This window comes from Micromys minutus (genome assembly GCF_963924665.1).
Source record: "Micromys minutus genome assembly, chromosome: 9".
NCBI classification, from domain to species: Eukaryota; Metazoa; Chordata; class Mammalia; order Rodentia; family Muridae; genus Micromys; species Micromys minutus.
This window is the reverse complement of record NC_137978.1, coordinates 28638776-28666640: the sequence shown is the minus strand read 5'-3', so window position 1 is coordinate 28666640 and position 27865 is coordinate 28638776. Positions and strand designations below refer to the sequence as shown.

The 27865-nt window shown below is 41.4% G+C and overlaps 1 pseudogene across 1 annotated transcript; it reads left to right on the top strand.

Annotated features, from left to right (window-relative positions):
* Positions 1 to 7326: 7326 nt before the first annotated feature.
* On the top strand, positions 7327 to 7794 carry LOC308424471 (large ribosomal subunit protein uL23-like; annotated as a pseudogene). Its single transcript has one exon. The product of its transcript is annotated as a large ribosomal subunit protein uL23-like (transcript).
* The last annotated feature ends 20071 nt before the right edge of the window (positions 7795 to 27865 follow it).

Genomic DNA, 27865 nt, shown 5'->3' with positions numbered 1-27865 from the left:
TTCAGCAGGATCCCCTCCAGATTTTCCCTCAAGTAAATGCTCTTGAAATGATTATATCAGGAGCTGAAGAGATGAGTCTCTTAAGAGCCCTGGTTACTCTTACAGAGTACCCAGGTTCAGTTCCCAGCACCCACATACCAGCTAATAACCTTTTGTAACTCCAGTTCTAGGAGACCTGATGGCCTCTGTGGGCACTGAATATACCTGGTGCAGATATACATGTAGGCATAGCATTCACACATGAAATAAATCTCATAAATAATTACTTTAGTTGTTTCACTAATATCACCATTCCTACAACAACCATATTGACCAATATTGGAACAGTCTCAATATGACTAATAATTACATATCATTAGTTATATGATATATTAGTTAAACACTGTTAACGGTACAAATTTTTATCTGTTCTATAATTCTGGTTAGTGTTTTTCAATTTGACACGAACTGAAGTCACCAAGGAAAAGGAACCTCAACTGAAGAATTACCTCCATCAGACTGGCCTGTGGGGCATTCTGTTGATTAATGTGGAAAGGCCTAGCCCACTAGTGATGCCACCACTGGGCATGTGGTCCTGGGCTATATAGAAAGCAAACTGAAGGGCTGGAGAGGTGTCTCAGAGTTTAAGAGTACTTACTGCTCTTGCAGAGGACTCAAGTTTGATTCCCAGCACCCAAATCGTGGCTTACGGCCGACCACCATAACTCCAGTTCCAAGAGATCAGAAACCCTCTTCTTTCTGAGTGAGATAACCCAGTCACAAAAGAACAGACATAATATGCAGTCACTGATAATGGGATGCTAACCCCAGAGGCTTGCACTGCCCCAGAAACAACTCACAGACTGTATGAAGTCCAAGAAATAAACAAAACAAAACAAAACAAAACAAAAAAATCTTTACAAAACAAGAAAACTTTGACTATTTCCATGTTACATTTTGTTTTACATGTACTTTATGCTCATTGTAACTATTAAGTTTTCAATGCATACTATCAAACCTTTAAAAAAATCAAGTACTGACTAAAAAATATATTCATAGAGTTTTATGTAAAATTATTTTAAAATCTGAAAAAAAAGTACTGACAAAAATGTATTGTATAATTTTATGCAAACAATGCTTAAAATCTGTACATTTATCTTTGTTTTGTAAAATAAAGTTGTTAAAAAATTAAAAAAAAAAAAAGAAACCCTCTTCTGACCTCTGTAGGAATAAGGCATGCATGTGACATATATAATTACATGCAGGCAAAACATTCACATATAGAAAAATAAATCTTAAAAATATTTTAAAGAAAAAGAAAGCTGAGCAAGCCAGTAAGCAGCTCCTCCCTGTGGTTCCTTGCCTCTGCCTCTGCTTGAGTTCCTGCCTTGACTTCCCCCAATGAAAGACTGTGACCAAGACATGGAAGCCAAAGAAGCCCTTTCCTTTCCTCCCCAGATTGCCTGAGGTCAGTGCTTTATCACATCAATAGAAAGCAAACTGTCGAACAGGTCTAAGAATCGCCTTCTGAAATTTTATTATTTTTCTTTGCTAAAATTGTTTTGTGAGTGGGATGTATAGCTCAGTGGATAAGTACATTTGTTTAGAAGTCATGAGCCTTTGGGTATCCCCAACATATAGAAAAAGGGACATAGGAGAAAGAGGAGGAGGAGGAGGAGGAGAGAGGTCTGTTTGAATTTTCATAAAAAAGACTGTGTGACCAAAAAAGCAGATCTATATTTTTTATACTCATGGACATAAGAATCTGAGGTCAGGGTCCCAGTATAGTCAGGCTCATAGGCAGCTGTCTTCTGGTTATGTTCTCACTTGGTAAAGATAGAAAGAGTTAAGATCTTTTGTATGTCTCCTTTAAATGCAGCAAGCCCAAGATAAGAGTCTCACCCTGATGATCACACCTCACTTCAGTCACCTCTCTAAAAACACACTCCACAGATCTTCACACGCAAACTCAGAGCTTCACCTATGCATTGGGAGGAACTCAATTCTGTCCACAGCCAAGGCCTTGCCCATCAAGGTTTAATTTACACAAGTTAGAGGAATCCAGTTGAATATTATTTTTATTCCTGACATAAAAGTTAGACAAGAGCTCATTAAAATTATATCCATTGGGGGCTGGAGAGGTGGCTCAGTGGTTAAGAGTACCAACTGCTCTTCCAGAGGTCCTGAGTTCAAATCCCAGCAACCACATGGTGGCTCACAACCATCTGTAATGGGAGCTGATGCCCTCTTCTGGTGTGTCTGAAGACACTCCAATGTACTCATGAATAAAATAAAATAAATCCTAGAAAAAGAAAAGAAAAAAAATATATCCATCAATTTGTACAGTTGAAAAGGTCCAATTCCTGTCTCTTAGCAATATTGAATATTATATCATTACTTAATAGGCCCAATGAAGAAATTTCTTTACAAAGAACAAAAACCATGGGTATGAAATGCAACAGTCTGGCAATGGCACTAATGGGGAGTGATGCTGCTGAGTCAGGGAAGTAGGAGGGCACCTCCTGTTTGATGACCTGTCAGTGTGCCCCTTTTAATTCTCAAATTCCCAAGCTAACATGTTAACCATGGCACCATCTTGTGGATGCCTCATCAAATAGCCAGGACAGACAAACATTTGTAGGGAGAGACTATAAATGGAAGTTATAAAATGTAAAGCCATAAAATGACATTTAATTTAATATAATGTTGGCAATTAATCTTCCTTATTCTCCTTCAAAGAGCTTCAGCTAGAAAAGTAAAACTATTCAGCTAGTTCTAGCCTGGGTATTTTCTCTCTTAAAGTATTTTCTGTATTAATTGTTTATATACAGTCTCAGACTGGTTCATTGGTGATGAGAACATCAAACGGGCATTATAATCTGAATTATTTTAGAGTGTAGACTGGACATGTGTTTATAGATAAATGTGTGTGTGTGCACAGTTATTATTTTCCTATGCTTTAACATTAGGTTCTGTTAATCAAAGGGGATTGATACATGGTAAAAAAAAATTAAGGGATTAAAAAAGCCTTTGGAAATCATCTTTAAAAACCTTTAGTCACTCGCTGGCTATGAACATAATATTGGTCAATTTTATGTTATTATAATGAAATACCTGAGGTTGGGTAATACTTCAGAAAGATTTATCCAGTTCAAAGACCCACTTCTGTAACTTCTCCTAGTGGCTTTGCTAAGCAGGTCCCCAGGGGCATTGTCACTGAACTAAGATTTTATATAGCTGTAACCTTTGTCCTTGAATTTTTCTTAACATTTTTGAAAGACTAAGATTTTTTAAAAACTAAATTTGAATGATAGAAATATTTTAATGTCTATGACATTTTAAAAAACATCTTGAAAGTCTTTTTTTTTTTTTTTTTTCTCTTCAAAGGTCTTCAGGTTCCAGGTATGGTGGCACATGCCTTTGATCCCAGCACTCAGGAGGCAGAGACAGGTGGATCTCTATGAGTTCAAGGTCAGCCTGGTCTATAGAACAAGTTCCAGGACAGCCAGGGATACACACAGAAAACCTGTCTCGAAAAATCAAGACAAAACAACAAAACAAAAGTCTTTAAGCAGCAGATAGTTCACAGGAAGAATATAAAAATGTTTCAAATACATTACAAAGCAATCTTCCTGAGTGCCAGAGATGGCTTAGCTGCAAAGAGCGCTGCTCACTCTTCCAAAGGACCAGGGTTTAATCCCAGCATCCACGTGGCAGCTTACAACTGTCTGTAACTCCGGATTCCAGGAGATCCAGGGACCACACATACATGCAGATAAAGGACATATAAACACAAATAAATCTTTCTAAAGTGATAAAAAAAAAATAGAACCACACTGTGGTGAGAATTTTCTCCTAAACCAGCAAAGGAAAAAGTTGACTATGTCACCAGGGTAGTGAAGACATGGGAAGATGCCCATTCCCTTACCACGCTGGTGTGAGCACATAATATACACTCCTACAATTGCAGCTTGGTGAAACCTATCAAAATTACAAATATACATATTATTATGTTATTTTATGTTAACTAAATTTCCAACTATACGTGTAATTTACATACGTTAGATATGACATGTGGATTATTCAGTTTATATTGGCAAAATTTGGAGATGACTTGATCTCCAGTAACTGAGAACTGTCCTCTCCATTAAAATGAATGACAGAAAACAGTGGTCATACTATGAACTGGTCCATGCTGGTTGTGTGAGAAGGGAACTGAAATAGAAGGCAGACATTTACTGTTCACACATCTGAATCTCTTGAAAGTTGAATCATCTCAATTTATAGCCATTTATATAAATAAAAAAATTCTCCCTCTGCTTCCTGGGCCACTATATCTCCCAGCTCTGGTTTCTCAAAGGTTGCAGACCCAAGTTGGGATGTCTAAGGTCATCGTGTTCCCTGTAAATTCCAACTGTGTGCCGTGGACGATCTCTGTGGACGGTTCAGCCTGGTCCCTGGTTTCCCTCTGACCCAACTCTTTTTAATGCTGCTTCTCCAGGCCCTGGGTGTTCCCTAACTCGGTCAGGGGTTAGCTTTTAAAATGTTGATTCAAGTCTAGGGCAGGCCCCAGCAAAGCTGTCACTTGCATAAGGTCACGGGACTTATATAGTCTCAGATTGCCACTTACCTCTCAGCCTGTGGTCCTTTCCTCTCTCTGCACACCCCCCATGAATACCTTTTCTTTTGGGCCAAAAACCAAAATGTATATGCTATATAAAAACACACTAATGGACAAGGAACCCGAGGATCCCACACTCCACCACTTCTCTGATTACCCCAGCCAGATCTCCTCTGCGACCCCTGACCTGTTTGTTTAAGTGGCTCTTTGGCTTCCCCACTCAGATGCTTAATGTTTCAAAATCTATGCGTTAAAAAAAAGTTGGCCTCATGTTCAGCTTCAGACCAACTCCTCCAGGCAACCCCAGTTATTCTGATCTGGAGTTGTCCTCTTCCGTCTCCTTATATTGTCTCCTCTTGCCCCCAACTGAGAACCCAGGACTTACATGGTCCCTGAGGCCAGTGCCTCGGCAACTGAAGTAGTTAGTTGTAGTCCCACAGTCACTGTCCTCTGTGGGTGGCAGCCAGACAACCAGCAGCTGCTTTTCCCACCAGGCTGGTGCCTCGGCGGTTCCAACCTAGTGCCAAAAGGCCAAGCAGTTCCTGGAGAGCTGCTGGTGCTGGTCCACCATGATGAGAGTTTGGAAAAGCTGGTGCTGGCCTCAGGGAAGGAGTCTGCAGCAGCAGCAGAAGGAAAAGCCAGGAAGCACATGGTGCTGTGCCTTCTGTCCTTGACACTACTGGAAGATGCTGCCCAGGGCGGGTCTTGACACATCCATCAGGGCAATCGGCACATTTCTTCGGGTGAGGCTCCCAGCTTAGACAGCTACAATTTGTGGCAAATTGGCATTAGAAACAACCATACTAAAAACTGGCTCCACAAAGTTGTTCTCTGACCTCTGAGTGGACACATTTAATGACAATAATTATTGTTGATTTGATTTTAAATGTATAATTTACTTTCACTTCATGGTGGTTGGTGGTTCTGCCTGCCTGCATGTCTGTGTAAAGGTGTCGGACTCCCTGGAAGTAGAGCTGCAGACAGGTGGAAATCCTCATGTGGGTGCTGGGAATTGAACCCCTCTGGAAGAACAACCAGTGGTTCTTCACACCTGGATGTGCTGTTAACTAGTGCTGCTGAATAGCTGCAATTCATTGGAACTTCCATGATGACATTATAATTTATTTTTATTAGGGGCATCAGATCCCCTGGAACTGGAGTTACAGAAGGCAGTGAGTTCTTATTTGGCTCCTTTGGAAGAGCAGCCAGTACTCCCAACTATAATTTTTTTCAAACCTATTTTTAATGATGGCTCTTAAATGATTTAACCTCCCTTTTAGCCCACCTCCCACCGGAGATAGTGGGAAAGAAAGGGCACCGGGAAAGAAGACCTGTTTAGAAAGGTTCTTTGGAGCAAAGGTTCTGTGTAGAACCTGGAGAGATAGTTCACTTCACAAGTTAGCAGTGGCTCTTCATGGATGCACCAGCCATCCAGTTCAGTTCAGTAGAGTCGGGACAGCAACCATGAACCAGCAACAGTGGCACGGCTTAGCAGAGACAAGTCAATCCTCAGCCTCAGAACAACTCAACATGAGAGACCAGGAGAAACGCCAGGAGTTCTTGGCTGTGCCTCTGAGTAAAGCAAAGATCAGCGAATGAGCAAAACCAATAGACATTGCACAGCCAAGTCTATAAACAAACCTAGCTCTCCCTTGGAGTCCCTTTATACTCACAGACACCACAGGGCCTCCACGGGTCTTGACTCAGCACATGCATCTGTCTCAGCTGACATCATTCAGCCAATCAGCCTGAATCTGAGGAACTGACAAGAAACTGCAGAACACCACCGCAAGTTTTTTGGTTTGCTTCTCTCTGTGGAGTCCTGACAAATGCAGCTGAACTACACAAGGTAAGGCAGACCAAATGCATGTGCTCGCTTTAGCAAAACATCCTCTCTCCTGTGTCTGCTTCAGCAAAACATTCCTTCACAAGTCTGCCTTAGTCTTTCACTTGTGTACACTTCAGCTAAATGTTCCTTCACATGTTTGCCCCAGTAAAACACCAGCCAACTGACTTTCCAAAGAACCCTTATGTTTCCACTTCACCCAACCACTGAGCCATCCATCTCCAGCCTGATAGTCTAATTTTAATATTACATTTTTACTTGTTGAAATGCTTCAGTAAAGTGGCACTTCTATTCTTCTATTATTTGGTCATCCAATAGTGCAGTATACGTAGGAAAGACTCTATAAATTCTTGGTCTTCCAAAACAATGCAAACATATCCTATTACCAAACATGAGCAATGTGTTATCATTGCCAATTCATGGATCTTGATAGTTTGAGATTTCTGTAATTATAAAGCTCACCAAAGCTTAGTTCATCAGGTCTGGGAAACTTGAGAACCATGTTATATTCCATTCAGGTCTATGTCTCTTTAACTCTAGAACACATTGCTAGCTTCCTTGCTAAATTGACTTGCTAAATAGCAGGATGGCCGAGAAGCCCTGGTTTCTTTTTGAAGCGAATGTTAGTTCAAGGCCACAGTAAGGAATAAAGGCCAAGCAACATATAAAGGCAGTCCTATCAGAATTACACCTGATTTCTTAACAAAGACTCTTAAAAGCCCAAAGATTCTGGACAGATGTCATGCAGACCCTAAAAAACCATAGATGCTATCCCAGGCTATTATACCCAACAAAACTTTCAATCACCATAGATGGAGAAACCAAGATATTCCATGACAAAACAAATTTAAGCAATATCTTTTGAACCCTTTTTGCCAAGATGGCACCAAAAGCAAAGAGGGAGGCTCCTGCCCCCCCCCCCCAAAGCAGAAGCCAAAGTGAAGGCTTTGAAAGCTAAGAAGGCAGTGCTGAAAAGCATCCACAGCCACAGAAAGAAGATGATCTGAACGTCACCCACTTTCTGGTGGCCCAAGACCCTGCAGCTCTGAAGGCAGTCAAAATATCCTCGAAGGAGTGCACCCAGGAGAAACAAGCTGGACCACTATGTTATCATCAAATTCCTACTGACCACCGAGTCAGCCATGAAGAAAATAGAGGACAACACGCTGTGTTCATTGTGGGTGTCAAGGCCAACAAGCACCAGATCAAACAGGCCGTGAAGAAACTCTGTGACATTGATGTGGCCAAAGTCAATACCCTGAGAAGGCCTGACGGAAAGAAGGTGTTCGTTCACTTGACTCCTGATTATGATGCTCTAGATGTTGCCAACAAGGTTGGGATCATCTAAACTGAGTCCAGATGGCTAATTATAAATATACACCCTTTCTTCACCATACAAAAACAAAGCAAAACAATATTTTTCTATTAATCCAGCCCTACAGAGGATGCTAGGAGGAAAACGCCAACACAAGGAGGGAAACTACATCCAAGAAAACACAAGAAATTAATCATCTCACAACAAACTCAAAAGAGGAGAATCACACGCACATATACCACCTCCAACAAGAATAACAGGAACTAACAGTCACTAGTCATTAAAATCTCTCAACATCAATGGACTCAATTCCCCAATAAAAAGATACAGGCTGGATCAGCAGCTCCTAAAGCTTTAAAGACTGGTGAGTAGGAGACATGGGCAGCCAGGGAGCAGAGAGATCTCTGCGGAGTGCGCACAGTAAGCACACCCCCAGGCCTGCCTGATCCAGGGACCAAGAACAGAACGTTGGAACTTCTGTTTCCACCCAGTGGTGACATCAGGGCGCAGAACAGGGCGAGGCCCATCTGCCACTCGGATCAGTAACTCCTAAAGCTTTAAAGACTGCGGCGACTTCAGGGCGCAGAACAGGGCCCTGCCCACCTGCCCCCCCCCCCCCCCAGCAGCAGCTCCTAAAGGCTTAAAGACTGGGACCAGGAACACAACTTTGGAACTTCTGTTTCCACCCCGTGGCGACTTCAGGGCGCAGAACAGGGCGTGGCCCATCTGCCACTCGGATCAGCAGCTCCTAAAGCTTTAAAGACTGGTGAGTAGGAGATCTGGGCAGCCAGGGAGCAGAGAGATCTCTGCGGAGTGCACACAGTAAGCGCACCCCCAGCCCTGCTTGATCCAGGGACCAGGAACACAACTTTGGAACTTCTGTTTCCACCCTGCGGCGACCTCAGGGCACGCAGAACAGGGCTCGGCCAATCTGACACCTGGACCAGTGGAGATCCAGGGACACAGACCAGATACAAGGGAAAGGCAAGAACATATCACTGACAACAAGATGGCGAGAGGAAAGCGAAAGAGTATGTCCCAAGGAAACCAAGACAACCTGGCAATACCAGAACCCAGCTCTCACATAACAGCAAACATTGGAATGCCAAACACTCCAGAAAAAGAAGACGCAGACCTGAAGTCATACCTCAAGATGCTGATAGAGATACTTAAACAAGAACGGGAGGAAAAGCAAAAAGCTTCAGATGCTTTTAAAGAGGAAACAAGAAAAACACTCAAAGAACTCAAAGAACTAGAGGAAAACAGAACCAAAGAGATGAGGGAATTTAAAACAGAAATAGACACAATAAAGAAAACACTAAAAGAGATAACCCTAGAGGTAGAACACCTAAAAAAGAAATCAGGAGTCACAGAAGCAAGCATTTCCAATAGACTACAAGAGATGGAAGAGAGAATTTCGGGGGCAGAAGACAACATTGTAAACATAGACAAAACAGCCAGAGAAGATGCAAAAAACAAAAAGCTCCTAACCCAAAATGTCCAGGAAATCCAGGACACAATGAGAAGACCTAACCTAAGGATAATAGGAATAGAAGAGGGAGAAGAGTATCAACTAAGAGGCACAGTAAATATCTTCAACAAAATCATAGAAGAAAACTTCCCTACCCTCAAGAATGAGATGACCACGAGCATAAAAGAAGCCTTCAGAACTCCAAATAGGATGGACCAGAAAAGAAATACCTCCCGACACATAATAGTCAAAACACCAAGTGCCCAAAGCAAAGAAAGAATACTAAAAGCAGTAAGGGGAAAAGGTCAGGTAACATATAAAGGCAGGCCAATCAGAATCACACCCGATTTCTCAACAGAGACTATGAAAGCTAGAAGAGCCTGGACAGACATCATGCACACCCTAAGAGAGCACAAGTGCTAGCCCAAGCTGCTATACCCAGCAAAACTATCAATCACCATAGATGGAGAGATGAAGATATTTCAAGACAAATCAAAATTTACATAATATCTGACCACAAACCCAGCACTACAACGAATTATAGGTGGAAAACCCAATACAATGAGGGAAAATACAGCCTAGTGAAAACAAAAAAACTCCTAAACAAGAAAACTAAAAGAAGAAAAAGACACAGACACAACTCAACCCACAAAAGCAATAATGGCAGGAAACAGAAACAACTATTCCTTGATATCTATTAACATAAATGGACTCAACTCCCCAATAAAGAGACATAGGCTATCAGACTGGATACATAAACAAAATCCAGCCTTTTGCTGCATACAGGAAACTCATCTCAGAGACAAAGACAGACACTATCTCAGAGTAAAAGGGTGGGAAAAAAAACTTCCAAGCAAACAGCCCCAAGAAGCAAACTGGAGTGGATATTCTAATATTGAATAAAGTAAATTTCCAACCAAAAGTTATCAAAAAAGATAAGGAAGGACACTTTTTACTCATTACCGGGGAAATCTGTCAGGAGGAACTCTCAATTCTTAACATATATGCTCCAAATAAAAAAGCACCCACATTCATAAAAGAAACCCTACTAAAGCTCAAAAAATACATTTCACCCCACACAATAATAGTGGGAGACTTTAATACCCCACTCTCACCAATGGACAGATCATGGAAACAGAAACTGAACAAGGACACTGCAAAACTAGCAGAGACTTTGAACCAACTAGAATTAATAGATATATACAGAACATATCATCCTAAAGTAAAAGAATACACCTTCTTCTCAGCACCCCATGGCACCTTCTCGAAAATTGACCACATAATTGGACACAGAACGAGCCTCAATCGATATAAGAAGATTGAAATACTCCCATGCATCCTCTCAGATCACCATGGTCTAAGGCTGGTCTTTAACAACAACAAAGACAACAAAAAGCCTACGTACACAGGGAAACTAAACAATGCTCTGTTAAACGATAGCAGGGCCAAAGAAGAAATAAAAAAAAAAAATTAAGGACTTTCTAGAATTCAACGAAAACGAAAACACAACATACCCAAACCTATGGGATGCAATGAAAGCAGTACTGAGAGGAAAACTCATAGCCCTAAGTGCTTCCAAAAAGAAACTGGAGAGAGCTTACATCAGCAACCTGACAGCACAGCTAAAAGCCCTAGAACAAAAGGAAGCAGATATACCCAAGAAGAGTAGACGGCAAGAAATAATCAAAATTAGGGCAGAAATAGACCAAATAGAAACAAAAAGAACCATTGAAAAAATCAACAAAACCAAGAGATGGTTCTTTGAGAAAATCAACAAGATTGATAAACCCCTAGCCAGACTAACTAGAGGACAAAGAGAGAGTATACAAATTAACAAAATCAGAAAGGAAAGTGGAGACATAACAACTGAAACTGAGGAAATTCAAGAAATTATCAGATCCTACTACAAAAACTTATACTCCACAAAAATGGAAAATCTGGAGGAAATGGACGAATTCCTAGACAGATACAAGATCCCAAAATTAAACCAGGACCAAGTAAACCATCTAAATAATCCTATAACACCTAAAGAAATAGAAGAATTCATCAAAAGCCTCCCAACCAAAAAAAAAGCCCAGGTCCAGACGGGTTCAGTGCAGAATTTTATCAGACATTTATTGTGGATATAACAATAATACTCTCCAAACTATTCCAAAAGATATAATCAGATGGAATACTACCCAACTCATTTTTTGAGGCTACAATAACCCTCGTACCTAAACCACACAAAGACCCTACAAGGAAAGAAAACTTCAGACCAATCTCACTTATGAACACTGACACAAAAATACTCAACAAAATCCTTGCAAACCGAATCCAAGAACAAATCAAAACGATCATTCAACATGACCAAGTAAGTAGGCTTCATCCCTGGGATGCAGGGATGGTTTAATATAAGGAAATCCATCAATGTAATCCACCATATAAACAAAATCAAAGAACAAAATCACATGGTCATCTCACTAGATGCTGAGAAAGCATTTGACAAAATTCAACACCCCTTCATATTAAAAGTCCTAAAAAGAACAGGAATCCAAGGTCCATACTTAAACATAATAAAAGCAATATACAGCAAATCAACAGCCAACATCAAACTTAACGGTGGGAAACTTGAAGCAATCCCACTAAAATCAGGGACTCGACAAGGCTGCCCACTCTCCCCCTACCTATTCAACATAGTACTGGAAGTCCTGGCTGGAGCAATTAGACAGCAAAGGAGATCAAGTGGATACAAATCGGAAAGGAAGAGATAAAAACATCACTCTTTGCCAATGACATGATAGTGTACTTAAGTGACCCCAAAAACTCCACCAGAGAACTCCTACAGCTGATAAACAAGTTCAGCAAAGTGGCTGGATACAAAATCAACTCAAACAAATCAGTAGCCTTCCTATACTCAAAGGACAAACATGTGGAGAAAGAAATTAGGGAAAAGGTACCCTTCACAATTGTCACAAAAACTATGCAATACCTTGGTGTGACTCTAACTAAGCAAGTGAAGGACCTGTATGACAAGAACTTCAAACCTCTAAAGAAGGAAATTGAGGAGGATCTCAGAAAATGGAAAGATCTCCCATGCTCATGGATTGGAAAGATCAACATTTTAAAAATGGCCATCCTACCAAAAGCAATCTACAGATTCAACGCAATCCCCATCAAAATTCCAACACAGTTCTTCATGGAATTGGAAAGATCAATGTGCAATTTCATATGGAACAACAAAAGACCTAGAATAGCGAAATCCATCCTCAACAACAAGAAAACATCTGCTGGAATCACTATCCCTGACCTCAGGCTATACTACAAGGCAATTGTGCTGAAAACTGCATGGTACTGGTACAGAAAGAGGCACGTGGATCAATGGAATAGAATAAAAGATCCAGAAATGAGCCCTCATGTATATGGTCACCTGATTTTTGACAAAGGAGCCGTAAACATTCAATGGAAAAAGGACAGCCTATTCAACAAATGGTGCTGGTCCAACTGGCACTCAACATGCAAAAGAATGAAAATAGACCCTTTCTTATCTCCTTGTACAAAGCTCAAGTGTAAGTAGATCAAAGATCTCCACATTAAACCAGATACACTGAAACTATTAGATGAGAAAGTAGGGAAAACTTTAGAACATATAGGCACAGGAGAAAATTTTCTGAACAAAACACCAATGGCTCAAGCTCTAAGGTCAAAGATTAACAAATGGAACTTAATGAGATTGCAAAGTTTCTGTAAGGCTAAGGACATTGTCAAGAAAACAAAATGGCAGCCAACAGAATGGGAAAAGATTTTTACTAACTCCACATCAGATAGAGGCCTAATATCTAAGGTATACAAAGAACTCAAAAAGCTAGACACCAGAGAATCAAATAACCCTATTAAAAATGGGGTACAGAGCTAAACAAAACGTTCTCAGTTGAGGAATATCGAATGGCTGAGAAATATCTGAGGAAGTGCTCGACATCCTTAGCCATCAGGGAAATGCAAATCAAAACAACCCTGAGATTCCACCTCACACCAGTCAGATTGGCCAAGATGACAGCAGATGACAGCAGATGCTGGTGAGGTTGCAGAGAAAGAGGAACCCTTCTCCACTGTTGATGGGGTTGCAAACGAATACAACCACTCTGGAAATCAGTCTGGCAATACCTCAGAAAATTGGACATAATACTACCTGAAGATCCAGCTATTCCACTTCTGGGCATATACCACAGAGACACCTTAGTACACAACAAAGATATATGCACCACAATGTTCATAGCAGCTCTATTTATAATAGCCAGAAGCTGGAAAGAACCCAGATGTCCTTCAGAAGATGAATGGATACAAAAATTGTGGTACATTTACACAATGGAATACTACTCAGCCACCAGAAACAATGACTTGACCAAATTCTTAAGAAAATGGCTGCATCTAGAGAATATCATTCTCAGTGAGATAACCCAGTCACAAAAGAACAGACATAATATGCAGTCACTGATAATGGGATGCTAACCCCAGAGGCTCACACTGCCCCAGAAACAACTCACAGACTGTATGAAGTCCAAGAAATAAAGAAAAGAAAACAAAACAAAACAAAAAAAATCTTTATACAACAAGAAAACTTTGACTATTTCCATGTTACATTTTGTTTTACATGTACTTTATGTTCATTGTAACTATTTAGTTTTCAATGCATACTATCAAACCTTTAAAAATATCAAGTACTGACTAAAAATATATTCATACAGTTTTATGTAAAAATTATTTTAAAATCTGAAAAAAAGTACTGACAAAATGTATTGCATAATTTTATGCAAAAAATGCTTGAAATCTCTACATTTATCTTTGTTTTGTAAAATAAAGTTGTTAAAAAAAAGATACAGGCTATGAGACTGGATATATAACCAAGATCCACTATTCTGCTGCATGTAAGGCACACACTTAAGCAACAAATACAGATACTACCTCAGAGTATCAATCTGGATGTTTCTCAAAAAAATTGTAAATAGTTCTACCTGAAGACCCAGCTATATAACTCCTGGACTTATGCCCAAAAGATGCTCCATTATACCAAAAGAACATGTGCTCCACTATTTTTATAGCAGCCTTATTTGTAATATCCAGGAGCTGGCAGCAACCCAGTTGTCCCTCAACCAAAGAATGGATGTAGAAAATGTGGTTCATTCACACAATGGAACACTATTCAGCTATCAAAAACAATGACATCATGGGTTTTGCAGGCAAATGGATGGAACTAGAAAATATTATCCTGAGTAAGGTAACCTAGACCCAAAAGGACATGCATGGTATGTACTCACTAATAAGTGGATATTAGCCATAAAGTTCAGAAGACTTTTGATACCAACAGACCTTAAGAACTTAAATAAAAAGAAAGGCCCAAGTGAAGATGTTCAATCCCACTCAGAAGGGGGGAACAAAATAATTACAGGAGGCAGAGGGAGGGAGAAACCTGGGTGGGAGAGAGGAGATAAAGGGGAAAAGGGGAGCAGGATCATGTATGGAGTGGGGGAAACAGGAGAGAAACCCAGAGAGCCAGGAGAATCAATGGAAATATGCAGCAGTGGGGGTTGGGCACTAAGGAGGAACCTCTAGAAAATCCCAGAGACCTGGGATGTGAGAAGGTCCCAAGGCTCAATGGGGATGACCTTAGTCAAAACAGCCAACAGTGGGGAGATGGAACCTGAAGAGACTATTTCCAGTAGTTAGACAGGGCTCCCAAAGGAGGGATGGGGACACCAATCCACCTTCAAAACTTTTGACCCAGAATTGTTCCTGCCTAAAAGAAATGCAGGGACAAAATGGAGCAGAGACTGAAGGAAAGACCAACTAGTTACCGGCCCAACCTGGGATCCATCCCACGTGCAGTTACTAAGCCCTGACACTATTACTGATGTTATGCTGTGCTTGCAGACAGGACTCTAGCATGGCTGTCCTCTGAGAAGCTCTACCAGCAGCTGATGGAGACAGATGCAGATACTTACAGCCAGCCATTGGACTGATGTCAGGGACCCATATGAAAGAGTTGGGGGAAGGACTGAAGGAGCTGAAGGGGATGATAACCCCATAGGAAGAACAATAGTGTCAACTAACCTGGACCCAGAGCTCCCAGAGACTAAACCACCAACCAAGAAACATACATGGGGTGGCCTAAGGCCCCCAGCACATATATAGCAGAGGACTGCCTTGTCCAGCCTCAGTGGGAGAGGATGTACCTAATCCTATGGAAATTTGATGCCCCATGGAAGAGGGAGGGTAGGTGGGAGCACCCTCTCAGAGGCAAAGGGGAGGGGGGACTGGGAGGGAGGCAGCATTTGGGATGTAAATATACATGTGGTATCTCAAAGTTCATACTAGTACCCCGAGTTCAAATTGAGTACCACATATGCCCAACTTACATTGAGGCTAGAGGCTGTTAAAACCACAGGAAATTGGCAATACATACTCAGTGCAGCCTGCCAAATCCCATGGCTTAGCCACATATAGAGCTGACAGAATGCTGAACTTCATGCTACAGCCCAGTGAGGATAGTATATCCCCAATCACCAGCCTGGAAAAGATCAAAATGAGGTTCTTGATCAATGTAGTTTTGAGGCATTGTAGTAAAAAAAAAATCACTAAATCAAACCATTCTAAGTCAGGGTTCATTTTTCTGGGCTTTTATAAGGCCTCCTCTGTCTTCTATGCTATATCTCTAGCTCCTTTCTTTCCTACTGAGAATCCCGAGTCCTAAAAATGCAGCAGATGTTACCAATAATAACAGGAAACTTTAATGTACTTTGTCAGTAACTGATAAATCATATTTTTAAAATGCAATAATATCAAATATTTATATATGGCTGACTAAATTAGCAAGGTTGACTTAATAGGTGTACTTCAAGCATTGCATCTTGAGCTGAAATTCTGATTTTACTAGTCAGCATGTCAATAGGAAACAGATGGTACATTTATTTGAAAGACGATAACGGGGCCTATTATAAAGGAATACTTATAAGCTGCAACATAAGGAAACCACAAGAGATGGTTCTGGGTTTAATTGCAGCAAAGCTGTCATCATCCTGTGTCCAAAGACACAACAGAAGGAGAGAAGTAATTGGAAAAGACAGAAACCGATGAAGTCGATGATACTGGGAGGAACAATAACCTTTTTTTAGATGAGAAGCAGCCAGGTAAAGAGACAGGGGGCAATCTGTGGCAGTTGTTAGCATAAACCCAGTCTCCATCCAGCCTGCTGCTGGAGTTTCACCCAGCTTCCTTACTGTAGGAACCCCCCTAACGGTATCTACGATTCTTCCCATGCTGGTTTTCAATTTCCAGCACAGTAGCTACAGTGACCCCTATGATACTGCATGTGGATCAGGCCGTTCATCCCCTTGATATCCTCCAATGATTTCCACTTCACGCCCAGGGGAAGTCCGCAGGAGAAAATGCAGGCCTGACCTGGCAGCCAGCCTCCTCGGCATACTGTGCTTTTAAATGAGAAGCACGGCAAACCATGCGGCAGAAGTCAGAACACTGAACTCGGAAGTAGCTTGTGTAGCACGTAGCTGGGCTGCGGACTGCACTCTCCGCGTCCCCTTTAATGTGCTTCTTCTGAACAGACACCCCGGGAGTATGGCGGCTCACTAACCAATCACACAACCAGAGTCGCTAAGCTTCTGCTATACAACTGGTCGCTCGTGTGCAATAACGCAGAGGCTGCCCCATGAAACTGTCCAGAGTGGTTAGTCTCTGTGCCCTTTGCTGGTCTTGCCTGGAGATGTCCCAGTGATGATGGCAAAAGTCAAAGCCCTTATTAGGATACACACAGGTTCTCCAAGATGGGGACGCCCTCATTATCACTCCGACTTATCTTACTAGCCTCTCTCCCACATTTCCAGCCACGGTGGCCTCCAAACCTCTGCTCTTGAGGTCTCATCAAGTGAACTGTACTTTTTACAACATCTGCTGGGCTCCCTCTCCCACCTCTCCAGGTAAAGCTTTCTCTTTCCACTCTATTGTAAAACTGCAGGGATTGCGGCCATCTTATATACCCCCGCCCACCAGTCCACTTTCTGTTCTGTTGTTACCAACCAAGGCGCGACAGATCTCACGGGTTGTTATTTATCTTGTTACTTCCATTTCCAAGCATGAAAAGAAAGCTTCATACTGGCAATATCTGTTCACAAAAGTAAGGAATTAGCATTTTGGGGGGTGGGTTAATAAGTGAAAGGATATAATTTAAGAAGTAGTAAAGTTTATGTGTCTTCCATATTCATTCAAGATGTTGGTGGATTTTCATCAGTTTGTATGGTTTTCTTCCTAATAGCTATTAATGCTAGCTTAGTCTTGGTAATTACAATTTAAAACTCAGTCTGATACCCCAGAAACAACTCACAGGCCATATGATGCTCCAAAAAAAAAAAAAAAAAGCAAAGGCCAAAAAGTGAAAGCCTCAGTCCTTCTTAGGAAAAAAAAAAAAGCACCCTCTCAGAGTGGGGTACACCTAGACCTTAAAATTCAAGAGCTAAGAATATAGCCTTGTGGCAATTTTTGGTATTCAAAAATCATTATGTTTAATCTATACACACCAAGAAAACTTTGACTGTTTCCATGTTACATTCTAGGATATGCTTATGGTAACTAATAATATTTCAGTGCACACTATCAAACCTTTAAAAGAATCAAGTACTGACAAAATATATTCATATAGTTTTATGCCAAAATGCTTTTAAAAATCTGTACATGTATCTCTCTCTTTAAAATAAAGTTGTAAGAAAAAAAAAGTCTGTTCTTCTACATAGTGTCTAGGGCTAGGGGGATATGGAGACAAGGTCAAAAATAAGAAAGGGGCCGTAGGCCTCGGCCCACAGAATCAGATATTCCACTTGATAGTGAATGTTACTCAATCACCATGAGTTTCCATTATCAGAAAGGCTGTAGAACGGTGGAAAGAACACACTGGCTTAGGGTGCCAGCCCAGTCATGACTCTGCTAGCTATGTCCTCAGGCTCAATTTCTTCACCTACAAAGGAGAATAGCCCCTCGCAGGATTCCTGTGAAATGTGCAGTGAATCACCTAAAACAATTAATCAGAGACTGTCCTAACACAAGGTGGCCATGTATGATCTGTCTGAGATAATGCTGTTTGTTGCAAAGGCACCTACTTGAGGAGCCACTTTTCCCCATGACCATGGCCCTCTGTGTTTCAACAGTGCTGATAATCCACATCTCTAGACAACAAAACCAGAAGCACATTCCTATTAGGAGGATTTCAGCCGTAGCCACACATTCCTGAGGAAATGGAAGGCAGTAACGCGGACGCCAGCTCCCAGCATCCCTCCTGCATCCTTTCTGCTTCCGATTACAGGTGGAATCTCATTTTGGTGAGCTGCTCTTTAAACATCTGTTTCTACATACTGAGGTTATTGTTTTTCCTAGCAGTGGGGCCACAGGAACTGTGCTTTGTTGACTTAGCTAAAACAAAATCTTAAAAATGAAAATCCTTTATTTACAAACACCATACAAATGAGGTTGGTTTTTTTTTTTTTTTTTTCCCTCTAATATAGAACAACTATCTTTTGTTAAGTGCTATACTTTGGCTAAGGCTACTTCCAAGAAAATAAGCCAAGCGTTGGTCTGGTAGGTGGATGAAAAAGTAAATTGGACCGCAATAGCAAAATAAAAGATTTAAAAAAATGCAAAAGTCTCTCAACTCAGGTCTGTTAGAAAGTCCAAATTCCAAAGCCAGAATTACAAAAAAAAAAAAACCGAAGCCATTTCCTGAGGGCCTAATTCACATTCTGCCTCCTCCACCAAGCCTTTCCAATTCCCTCTAAACATACAGCTCAGAACCCTGTACCTCACACGTGTGCTCTGTTGCCTACCTTATCCTGTCCTGCTCTGTCCCCGACTCAAGACTGAGCTCGGATATTATTTAATGTTCCTGGTGTGTGTGTGTGTGTGTGTGTGTGTGTGTGTGAGAGAGAGAGAGAGAGAGAGAGAGAGAGAGAGAGAGAGAGAGAGAGAGAGAGAGAGAGAGAGAGAGAGAGAGAGACTAATTTGAAAGTCCCCTGAGGGGAAAAAAGCCATCATTTAACCTCTCAAGATTTGGTACAAAGATGCTCCGGGACACTGCCTAGGGCTCCTCTAGCCATTAATTACTCAGAAGGGACAAGGGAGGCTCCCCAGGTCAGGCACTTGGAAAGACTGGACAATCCGCTGAGTCTGATGAGCTGCCAAGGAAGGCTATTGTCTCAGTTTCTACTGCTGCCATAAAAACACCGTGACCAAAAAGCAAGATGGGAATAAAAGAGTTTATACTTCCACATTGCTGTTCATTATCAGAGGAAATCAAGACAGGAACTAAAACAGGGCAGGAACCTGGAGGCAGGAGCTGGTGCAGAAGCCATGGAGGGGTGCTGCTTTCTGCTTCCTTGGCCTGCTTTCCAATAGAAGCCAGGACCGCCAACGCAGGGATGGTACTACCACAGTGGGCTGGGCCCTCACCCACTGACCACACATTGAGAAAATGCCTAACAGCCAGGTTTCATGGAGGCAGTTCCTCAAAGGAGGCTCCTTCCTCTCTGATGACCAGCTTGTGCCACGTTGACACACAAAACCTGTATAGTTATCTGTACTGATCCTGAACCCAGACAGCAAACTGTAAAAATTAACTAAAAGAAGGAGTTTGGGTCGCCTCCTGTTTACAGCAGCCAAGTGACAGGCTTCAACCGTTCCCCAGAAACGAGAGTTTCCAGTTCACAGGGACTGGCTTTAGCCCCTTGCTAGCTGTGGCATTTCCTCCCTGGAACTTATCTTCTCTACTTCGGCCAGCTTCCGGTACGAGGTGAAAAATCTTGGTGTTTTTTCGATGCCAGGTCACCAAAGTGCTCAACAATAAGGTCCTTTTGATTGTGTTGGTTACTTTCCCAGCACCCCTGCCCTGTCCCAGCCTGACCCCGTCTCTCCATTTCTGCCGCCCTTGCAAGCTTCAAACTCTTTGTTTGTTTCTTTCTTTGTTTGCTTGGTTGGCTGGCTGGATTTTTTTCTTTGCTTTTATTTTTAACCTTTCATTGTATTTTTTTCTTTCTTTTAGGATTTATTTAATTTATGTATATGAGTACACTATTGCTGTCTTCAGACACATCGGATCCCATAGTGGTTGTGAGCCACCGTGCGGTTGCTGGGATTTGAACTCAGTACTTCTGGAAGAGCAGTTAGTGCTTTTAACCACTGAGCCATCTCTCCAGCCCCTCTCTGGGGTTTAAAAGTTTTTATTCACCTTTCTCTGATGGAGACTGACCACTGTTAGGAATCTCCTTTGACAGGTCGAAGGTAACCACAAGGCACTCTTTGGCACTTGGGCTTTCTCTCCTTCCTTTCTGTGGCTTCCACCGGTTGGGGGAGGGGGAGTTAAGGTCAGTGACTTGCCTCTCACTTGATGTTCCCGGAAGAATGAACCAATGCTTCTCTCTCTCCTTCCTGTGTGCATGTGCATGTATAAGCATGTGTGGCAGCCTGAAGTTCCTTCCTGTGTGCATGTGGATGTACAAACATGCATGTGGCAGCCTGGAGTTGTCATTGGGTTTTCTTCAGTTGCTCTGGACTTTATTTAATGATACAGGATCTTTTCCTGAATACAAAGTTTGCCAATTCTGGCTAATCTTGTTAGCCGGTGTGGTGGTTTGAAAGGGTATGGCCCCCATAGGCAACTGTGTGTTAATGCTTGGCCCATAGGGAGTGGCACTATTAGGTGGAATGGCCTTGTTGCTGTAGCCTTGGTCTTGTTGGGGGAAACATGTCACTGTGGTGGTGGCTTTGGGATCTCTTATGCTCAGGCTATACCCAGTGTGGACTGGGTATATACTCCCGCTGCTGCCTGCTGATCAAGTTGTAGAACTCTCTGTGCCTTCTCAGCACTAAGTCTGCCTGCATGTTACCATGTTTCCCCAACATGGCCATAATGGACTAAACCTCTGAAACTGTAAATCAGTCCCAATTAAATGCTTTCCTTTATAAGAGTTTCAAGGTCATGGTGCCTCTTCACGGCAATAAAACCCTAACTAAGCTTGTTTGCCCAGGGATCCTCTGTTTCTGACTGCTGAGTGCTGGGACTTCAGGTGGCCTGGCTTTTTATGGAAGTTCTGGGGTCTGAACTCGAGTCTTCAAGCTTACTCAGCCAGCACCTTAACCACTGAGCACTAACCCTTGTGGAATTTTTTATGTGTTTCCAATAGACCATAGAGAGATGTTATTGTTTTTTTTTTTTTAAAAAAAAATCTATGAAGCACTCTGACAAGCTGGAGATATAAAGACTGGCAAGAAACTTCCCATTTGGAACATTTACAGTTGAGGCTCGATGTGAGCACAGCATCAAACACCCAAATCACAGCCAAGCTCAGTGCTTTTCTCACTGAGATCACAGTGTGTGTACATGCAATGTGGGGAGATTCTACTTTTTACTCTTACTTTTGTGTTATATAAATATTTTAACAGGAAAATGCAAAAAAAAAGAGAAAAGGGGAAAAAAGTAATAATTTGTGCTATTTAAAAAAAATAAGGGGGCTGGAGAGATTGCTCAGTGGTTAGGAACACTGACTGCTCTTCTAGAGGTCCTGAGTTCAAATCCCAGCAACCACATGGTGGCTCACAACCATCTGTAATGAGATCTGATGCCCTCTTCTGGTGTGTCTGAAGACAGCTACCGTGTACTCATATATAAGAAATAAGTAAATCTTTAAAAAAAGAAAAAAGAAAAAGAAAAGAAAGTTACCTGGGCCCATGGGGGCTCACAGACTGAACCACCAACCAAAGAGCATTCAGAGGCCAGATCTAGGATCCCTACAACTTTGCCACAGATGTGCAGCTTGGTCTGAGTAGAGGTGTCTCTGACTCTGTTGCCAGCCATTGGATCCCCTTTCCCAAACCAGACTACCTAGTTGAAACAGAGGGAGAGGATGTGCTTAAGCCTACTGAGAAGGGGATTTCCCAGAGTGGAGTGGTACCCAAGGGAGTTTCTGCTTCTCTGAGGAGAAGGGGAGGGGGTAATTAAGGGTGGTACTGGGGGGGAGAGAAGGGACAGGATGGGGGAATCAGGATGTAACGTGAATAAGCAATTTTTTTAAAAGAAAAACAAGTTATTTAAGTTATTTTACTTAAGTCTAACACATGCCAGTGTGGGGGGCAAATGCTTTGCATACTATGTTATTTCATTTAACTCTAAGAATCATCATGTATATGACCTAGAGAGGCTAAAGGAACTTGTTTCTCTCTCTCTTTCTCTCTCTCTCTCTCTCTCTTTCTCTTCTTCCCTCCCTCCCTCCCTTCCTCCCTTCCTCCCTCCCTCCTTCTCCCCCCCCCTCTAAAACAAGACCAGGAGAACTTTCTGTGTCAAGTAGCACAGGCTGGCCTTGAACACCTGGATTTTTAAAAAATATTATTTATTTAATGTATATAAGTACACTGTAGTTGTCCTCAGACACAGCAGAAGAGGGCATCAGATCCCATTACAGATGATTGTGAGCCACCATGTGGTTGCTGGAATTTGAACTGGGAGTTGAGTCAGAGAGTAACAGCAAATTAAGGGGGAAAATGGGTCAAGGCTTTGAAGATATCAAAGAAAAAGTATGGCTAAATTTAAGCAGTAAAGCCTGAAGAAGAATCAGAAAAACTTATTTTAGACAAAGATCAGAGGAAAGAAATTTTTTTGTTTTTGTTTTCAGCGATTTGGGTTTGCTGTAAGGTGCCATGAGGCTGAAAAGAAGCACCTAAGGTTTCCGAGCGCCACACCCTGTGCTGAGCGCCTCCTGCACAACGGCCCACTTCTTCACACGCTTTAGCAGGGACTCCCACAACTTGCATCTGAGGAAGTGATTTTGAAACCTTTCCCAAATTCAGCTAATAGACTCAGACAGTTATTCTCCTTATACATTTAGAATATTTTTCAATATTTTTACCATTTCTTTAAATTAAAAGAAAACAATCACAGCTGGGAATGTAATCCCAGCACCTAGGAGGCAGAGGCAAGTGGATCTCTGATTTTGAGGCCAACCTGGTCTACATAGAAAATTCCAGGCTAGCAGGGCTATATAGTAAGACTATATATATAGATATAGATATAGATGATATAGATATAGATATAGATATAGATATAGATATAGATATAGATATAGATATAGATATAGATATAGATATAGATATAGATATAGATATAGATATAGATATAGATATAGATAGATATAGATATATATGAGGGCTCAGCAGTTAAGAACATATACTGTTCTTATAGGACCAGAATTCAGTTCTCAGTGTTCACATGGAGGCTCACAACCACCTGTGAACTCCAGCTCCAGGGTATCTGACTCTTCTGGCCTCTGTGAGCACATGGTACAGAGAAACATACGCAGAGAGAACACCCACATATATAATAAAATAAAAAAAATTAATAAACTTAAATAAATACATTTTAAAGAGAGGGAAGCTGGAGAGATAGCTCAATGGTTAGGAGCACTGACTGATCTTCTGTAAGTCCTGGGTTCGATTCCCAGCACCAACATGGTGGCTCACAACAATCTGTAACTCCAGTTCTAGGGAACCTCTTCTGGCCCCTCAAGTACCAGATACATATGTGATGAACAGATTTACATGTAGGCAAAACACTCATAAAATAAAAAATACAAATAATCCAAGTGAAAAAGTATAATTAAGGATTTAATATTGCAAGAAAATATGATTCAAAAGATCTGCTTTATTCCTGTGTTCTATTTCTGTTTCATGATGCTTCTCATAAGAAATAAAAGAGACTGGTGGCCAGAGCTAAGCTGAGTTACTTATATGTTTATTACTGTGCCTGTAATCCCTGCACTGGGGAGGTGAAGGCAGGAGGGCCCAGAGTTCAAGGCCAGCCTGGTTCGTCTGGACCACAGAGTGAGTTCCAGGAAAGCTAGGGCTACATAGAGAGACCCTGCATTAAAAATTAATTAATTAATTAATTAATTAATTGTAAAAGAAGGTAAATGACAAGAATATCCATTAAGCATACTTTATTTTAATAATCCTGACAGTCTGAGCTGATACCTGAGTCATGGATGCATTTAGAAAAGTCCTAAAAAGAGAAAATAAAAAACCATTATGCTTAATCTTTACACACCTAGAAAACTTTGACTAATTCCAGGTTACATGTTGTTTTACATGTACTTTATGCTCATTGTAACTAGTAAGATCTTAATGCACACTATCAAACCTTATTTAAAAAAAAACCAAGCTCTGACAAAAATGTATTTGTATATTTTTATGCAAAAATGTTTAAAATCTGTACATTTATCTTTGTTTTTTAAAATAAAGTTGTTCAATAAAAATAGTATTAAAAATAAAAAGTCCTTAAAAATAAAAGGGAATCAGTAAGCACCTCAGTATTAAATTTAGCCAGCTCTGCTTTTTTTTTTTTAAATCACATCTATTTCTTTTCTTTGCATAGGTGTTCGAGTACACCACAGCACACGTGTCAAGAGCAGCTTGTGGGAGTAAGCTCCTTCCTTCTACCATGTGGACTTCAAGGATGAACTCAGATCGCTGGTTTTGGAGCCACTGAGCTAGTTGTTTTCAGAATGTCAGAAACAATTCTTTCAAACAGACTATGAGAAATAGAATCGTTCTCAGCTAACATTTTTAAAACTCAAATCCAGGAGAATTTGGGACGATTAAAAGTTTATGATATACCTAATTGCTTCACTCAGAACCACTGTATGTGTTAAATAAGGAACTATAGAGGAGTATCTTACAGTGTTTAATATAGAGGGAATCTCTCACAAGCAACACCAGTCAACCACAAAAAAAAAAAAAAAAAAAAAAAAAAAAAAACCTATGGCCAATGAGCTGATGCAGGAAGTAGGAGGCGGGCCACTGGCAGGAAGAGAGAGGATTCTGAGAAATTGTGGGAGAATAAGTGCAGATGCTTGGGAAAGGCATGTTTAAGTGAGATTCCAAAGAGGATGCTGAGGAGACACGAAGGACTGAGAGATAGGTAACTAACCATGGGGAAGACATAGAAGAGTTTGAATGGGTTAAGTAAGTAATGAACTAGCCAGGGAAGGAGCCAAAGCTTGTGGTCAACACATTTAATAATAGTCTCAGAGTCATCTTTCTAGGAGCAGAGGCTTAAAGGAAAAACAGATTTTTTTTTTTTTCAGTTTTATATAAACATGTCATGGAGAGCTATAGTCTTTATTTGTGATGGAAATCACTGCCCAAGGTCACCCAAGGCCCAACCTCACAGGCAGATTCGTCATTTTCTTGCTGTTGGCTCTATAACAAACTACATGAGAAATGTACCTAAAAGATAGATTTACTTTGGTATTCTGCTACACTTAGCCCTGTGGCTTCTGGGCATGAGCACCATGGGCAGAACATTGGGAAGGAAGCCAAAGGAAAAAGCTGTTTGCCTTGTGGTGGGAGGAGGTGGAGAGGCAGAAGAATCATCAGAGGATGGGGGAGGGGGATGTACCTTGTTAAGGTGTGCCCTGGTGACCCACTTCTTCCATCTACTATCTATTTAGCTATAAACTCATCAAAAATTAGCAATGCATTAACTCACTGATGAAAAGAACAGTGTAAAGACCCTCTCGGGAGCACCGAGAGCTACTTCTTCATCCTGTGCCAAGCCGTGCTCTGCCGCCGAGCCCTGTAAGTGGCTTACTGAAACACTTGACAGTCTCAGAAAAATAATGTACAAAAGCTCACCCCGAAATGAAAATATTACTGAATGTCCTTCAGGCCTCTTGACCACTAACGAACAGATAGCAACAAAACCTCAAAAGAGTCAAACTGAGAACGGACACTTGCTTGTTTTCGGGGAATAAATAGGACTTAGGGATAAAATGAGCATATTGGATGGTCGATCAGTTCATTTAATAAATTGAAAGAAAGTAGCGCCTTCAGAACTTACTCAGGACAATCTACACATCTTAGGTGTATTCGCCCTTACTACGAGAGGATGAGACTGAAATACTCGTGTGGACTCTTCAGAACAGTTTCAAAGAGTTCCACCTAGCCATCCAACAGAGTGGCTAAAACCAAAATGCCACAAAAGAATCAGAAGTTGTCTATGGAATGTTGAAATTGGTAAATGATGGCGATGTGTTTCAAAAATCAAAAAGATAAAATCAAAAAGAAAAGAAAATACACGGGTATAAAGTTGATTTACACTCAATATCATATTCAGGTTAAATACTGTAAAATGTTATTACATTTATTTGAAAATACATTACTCTCTCATCTCTCTTTTCTCTCCCTCTCAATCTCTCTCTCCTTCCTCTTCCCCTCCCCCCTCCCCCTCCATCCCCCCTTTCTCCCCCCCCAACCCATTGAGCAGCTTCACTGGGCACATCCTCCTGTCTTTTGCTCCCTGTTGGTACAGGCTTACAGCCTCTGTAGTGTGTATTTTAGTGGTTTTTATTTTTCAGTGCTAAAATGGCATCTGCCTCTGTTGATCTTGAATTAAATTCTAAACCCAGCATTTGCTAACTTTGCTTTAGCGTGCACATATCCAAAAGCCTCCTCCTGGTTCTTGAGGGAATTTTGTTTTTTTCCTCGAGCACGGCGGGGGGGGGGGGGGGGGTGGTGGTGGAGAGGATTGCAGTCAGGACCCTGGAGGACACAGAGACACACCACTAAAGAAGTTTTCCATCTAGTGGGAAGGACCAGCTTGGTTGGGAAAACTCCCCAACTTCCTCAAGGAAAGGGAGTGTAAAATAAACATTGGCATTGGGTGTGAGGTTTAGTGGATTTGCCTTGAAACAGTGTGGTGGCTTTTAGACTGTGTGTTTATTTCGAATCGCTTGGGAGGAGGCCAGCTGAAATTAAGAAGAAATGACCAGACTGCCTTTCTTGCTGCCAGTCCTTTTCAGGTTCCAGTTCTGGTTTTATGTGACTTTGTGAGGAGATGTACTCGTGAGATAGGCTGATGGTGCCTTAGATAAACTGTAAACACAGAAGAGAAGAAGCTGGATTAACGCCAACTGCTAAAACTCGGGTGGCTTGGTAGAGAAGGTAACATTTGACTGCAGCCTTAAAAACATGCCTTCACGTGTCCAACTTCTGGAAAAGTGTTTCACAAATGCCATTTGGTAAATAGTAATGAAACATTGAAAAGCTGAGTCAGTCGGGCCAGAGAATTTTGAGTTTAAGCTCAGCCTTGAATACATAGCCGGAGCCTGGGGGAGGGAGGGACAGGGACAGACAGACAGAGAGACAGAAACATAGACAGGGAGAGGAGAGGAGAGGAAAAGTGAGGGGAGAGGAGAATTGAGGGGTAGGGGAGGGGAAAGAAGAGAGAGGAAGGGAGGGGAGCAGAGGGGAAGGAAGGGAGGAGGAGACAGGAGAAGAGGGAAGAGGAGGGAAGGAGAGGGAAAGGAGAGAAGAGGAAAGAATAGGGCTGTATTAAAGTCGCCCATTATTGCTGTCTTAGAGTTAATCTGTAACTTTAGCATTTTTTGTCTTATAAAATTAAGTGCTCCTGTGTTCTGTGCATACATATTTAGAATACACATCCCCCTGATGGAGTCTTCCTGTATTGATGGCAATGGCCTTTATCTCTTCTGAGTAGTTTTGGCTTGAAGTCTATGTTGACAGATTTTAGGAAAAGGATGCTTGCTCATATCC